The following is a 4,662-nucleotide window of genomic DNA, read 5'->3' on the forward strand; positions in this document are numbered from 1 at the left end:
GTTGGACTGTGAAGAAGGCTGAACACCTTTTGATGTATGGATGTGAGAGTTGAACACCTTTTGATGTATGGATGTGAGAGCTGAACACCTTTTGATGCTTTTGAACTCTGCTGTTGGAGAAGACTCTTGAGAGTCCCTTGGACTGCAAGGAGATCCAACCAGTCCATTCTGAAGGAGATCAGCCCTGAGACTTCTTTGGAAGGAATGATGCTAAAGCTGAAACTCCAGTACTCTGGCCACCTCATGCGAAGAGTTGACTCATTGGAAAAGACTCTGATCCTGGGAGGGATTAGGGGCAGGAGGAGAAGGGGACGACAGAGGATGAGATGGCTGGATGGCATCACGGACTCGATGGACGTGAGTCTGAGTGAACTACAGGAGTTCTTGACGGACAGGGAGGCCTGGCGTGCTGCGGTTCATGGGGTCGCAAAGAGTCGGACACGCCTGAGTGACTGAACTGAACTGAACTGAATGAGGGGGAGAATGGCAAGTGCATTTGTAAAATACTCTAATGTTTTCAGTAATCATACTGGTGGTAGTGTGTTGTGATTGAGATAGAAGAAGGGAGTAATTATGGAATATTCTAAATCTGTCATCGCCTGTGTCTTTTTTGTTTTAGCCACACCACGTTGTGGGATTTAGCTTCCTGGGCAGGGACTGAACCCAGGCCCTCAGCAGTGAGAGTGTGAAGTCCTAACCAATGGACCACCTGGGAATTCCCTCCTGTGTTCTTGAAAACTAGGGTTCTTAAGAAAGGAGCTAGAGAAGAGATTAAGTAAAAGTTCTTTAATCTTTAATTTGAATTGCAAGTATCACTATGTACTCATGAATTATTTTAGTGTGTGTATGTACATGTGTGTGTATATATATATATATATAATATATATAGTCTATTCACTGAATCTATACCTCTATCCACTGTAAAGGCCCAGCTATGTCCTTGAAATATAATTTCTCAGCTGAAAAAATGAAGGCTTCTTAGAGAAATGGTTGATTCCAGTCTGGGACAAGAAGTGGACAAGATGACCCAGGAGTATTTTGTCAAAACAATCAGTAAGGAGAGCTGTCAAAGATTACTAGAGTCATCAGAAGAACTAAGAAGTCAGCCTAGTGTCCACTGGCCAAAGTTGGTGCACTTCAATAATGACAATATGAAACCCATCATATATATATATAACCATTTGTTCCTAAGGCTTCCTAGGTGGCGCTAGCAGTAAAGAACCCACCTGCCAATGCAGGAGACCTAGAGACTTGGGTTCAATCTCTGCGCAGGAAGATCCCCTGGACAAGGACATGGCAACCTACTCCAGTATTCTTGCCTAGAAAATCCCATGAACAGAGGAGCCTGGCAGGCTATAGTCCATAGGGTCACAAGCCTCAGACATGACTGAAGTGACTTAGTATGCATGCATAGGTTCATAATGATACATATATTTATTATAATAATATTTTTAAGAGTAGTCAACTTTGGAGGATGATAAGGATTCATTATCTTCAAAACCGGTGAAAAAAGAAAAGTCAAAGTGAAAGTTTCTCAGTCATGTCTAACTTTTTGCAGCCCCATGGATATACAGTTCATGGAATTCTCCAAGCCAGAATACTGGAGTGAGTAGACTTTTTCCCTTCTCCAGGGGATCTTCCCAACACAGGGATTGAACCCAGGTCTCCTGCATTGCAGGCAGATTCTTTACCAGCTGAACCACAAGGGAAGCCCCCCAAAAAGAATCAAATATTTATTCTACCTTTCCTATGTGAACTCTACACTCAGAAATCAAATAGTAGATAAGAGGGTGTTTCTCTTTTTGAAAGTATTTCAATGAATAAATAAAATTAGAGAATTATTGGCACCATTTTGTAATCCTCAATGAATTAATGGCTTTAGGCAATAAACATCAACACCTGAAAAAAAAAATCATAAGCATAGAGACAGGATTTATATGCCTCTTAAGAGTCTTGCCAAAGTGATAAAATCTGAGTCTGATTCAGCCTCTGGAGTCAGTTACCAATTTGCAGGAGATATTGAGGACACAAGAACATTCAGAACTGTATTATGAGTATCTAAATCAGCAAAATCCAGACTGTGGTAAACTCTACATGTCAAATGGCCCAGGTTGTTAAACAAATAAATTGTAAGGAATCAAGAAAGGGATGAACGGGGGACTTTAGGTTCAGTTCCGTTCAGTCACTCAGTCGTGTCCGACTCTGCAACCCCATGGACTGCAGTATGCCAGGCCTCCCTGTCCATCACCAACTCCTGGAGTTCACTCAAACTCATATCCATTGAGTTGGTGATGGCCTCCAACCATCTCATCCTCTATTGTCCCCTTCTCCTCCTGCCTTCAGTCTCCCAGCATCAGGGTCTTTTCAAATGAGTCAGCTCTTCGCATCAGGTGGCCAAAATATTGGAGTTTCAGCTTCAACATCAGTCCTCCCAATGAACATTCAGGACTGATTTCCTTTAGGATGGACTGGTTGGATTTCCTTGTAGTCCAAGGGACTCTCAAGAGTCTTCTCCAACACCACAGTTCAAAAGCATCAATTCTTTGGTGCTCAGCTTTCTCACATCCATACATGACTACTGTAAAAACCATAGCCTTAACTAGATGGACCTTTGTTGGCAAAGTAATGTCTCTGCTTTTTAACATGCTGTCTAGGTTGGTCATAACTTTTCTTTCAAGGAGTAAGTGGTTTTTTTTATTTCAGGGCTGCAGTCACCATCTGCAGTGATTTTGGAGCCAAGAAAATAAAGTGTGCCACTGTTTCCACTGTTTTTTAGTCTATTCGCTGTGAAGTGATGGGACCAGATGCCATGATCTTCGTTTTCTGAATGTTGAGCTTTAAGCCAACTTTTTCACTCTTCTCTTTCACTTTCATCAAGAGGCTCTTTAGTTCTTCACTTTCTGCCATAAGGGTGGTGTCATCTGCCTATCTGAGGTTATTGATATTTCTCCTGGCAATCTTGATTCCAGCTTGTGCTTCTTCAGCCCAACATTTCTCATGATGTACTCTGCATAGAAGTTAAATAAGCAGGGTGACAATATACAGCCTTGATGTACCCCTTTCCCTATTTGGAACCAGTCTGTTTTTCCATGTCCAGTTCTAACTGTTGCTTCCTAACCTGCATACAGATTTCTCAATCTGCATGTCAGGTGGTCTGATATTCCCATCTCTTTCAGAATTTTCCACAGTTTATTGTGATCCACACAGTCAAAGCTTTTGGCATAGTCAATAAAGCAGAAATAGACATTTTTCTGGAACTCTCTTGGTTTTTTGATGATCGAGCGGATGTTGGTAATTTGATCTCTAGTTCCTCTGCCTTTTCTAAAACCAGCTTGAACATCTGGAAGTTAACGGTTTACGTATTGATGACGCCTGGCTTGGAGAATTTTGAAAAATTGTGCAGTAGTTTGAGCATTCTTTGGCATTGCCTTTTTAGGGATTGTAATGAAAACTGACCTTTTCCAGTCCTGTGGCCATTGCTGAGTTTTCCAAATTTGCTGGCATATTGAGTGCACCACTTTCACAGCATCACCTTTTAGGATTTGAAATAGCTCAACTGGAATTCTAACCTCCACTGGCTTTGTTCATAATGATGCTTCCTAAGGCCCACTTGACTTCACATTCCAGGATGTCCAGCTCTAGGTTGAGTGATCACACCATCGTGATTATTTGGGTCATGAAGATCTTTTAGATTAGATTAAGAGACTTAAAAAGACATCAAATGTACTAAATGAAGTAAGTCAGAGCGAGACAAATATGATATGACTCATGTGGAATCTAATTTTTTTAATGATACAAATAAACTTATTTATAAAACAGAAACAGACTTACAGATATTGAAAGCAAACATACGGTTACCAAAGGGGAAATGTGCGAGGAAAGGATAAATCAGAAGCTTTGGATTAACATATACACACTGCTGCTGCTGCTGCTAGGTCGCTTCAGTCGTGTCCGACTCTATGCGACCCCATAGACGGCAGCCCACCAGGCTTCCCTGTCCCTGGGATTCTCCAGGCAAGAACACTGGAGTGGGTTGCCATTTCCTTTTCCAAGGCATGAAAGTGAAAAGTGAAAGTGAAGTCGCTCAGTCCTGTCCGACTCTTAGCGACCCCATGGACTGCAGCCTACCAGGCTCCTCCGTCCGTGGGATTTTCCAGGCAAGAGGACTGGAGTGGGGTGCCATCGCTTCCGGCTACATGTGCTTTAATTTGCTTCCTGGGGGTCCCGGAGGCTGCTCTCTAGGCGGAGGCGCTAGGCTGGGCTCTCCTGCAGCGGGCCCCCCACACCAGCCCTGCACACCCTCCTCCAGGCCGCCCGTGCCTTCCACGAGCTCCTCGTAGGTGATCTCGGCTAACGGCCGCAGCCCCGAGCAGCTCCACGATGTCAGCCCGCTGCACTCAGTAAGACTGACAACCAATAGGGACTCACTGCATAGCACAGGGAACTCTACTCAATATTCTGTGAAAACCTATATGAGAAAAGAATCAATATATGATCTGTATAACTGAATCACTTTGCTGTACACCTGAAACTTATACAACATTGTAAATCAACTACACTCCAATAAAAGAAAAAGACATCAAATGTTTTCAAATGGACAAGACTGTATAGTATCTACGGATGTACATTTGGGTGATAAAACTATATAAAAGATACAAAGAA

The sequence above is a fragment of the Budorcas taxicolor genome, chromosome 3 (assembly GCF_023091745.1).
Source record: "Budorcas taxicolor isolate Tak-1 chromosome 3, Takin1.1, whole genome shotgun sequence".
In the NCBI taxonomy this organism is placed as follows: domain Eukaryota; kingdom Metazoa; phylum Chordata; class Mammalia; order Artiodactyla; family Bovidae; genus Budorcas; species Budorcas taxicolor.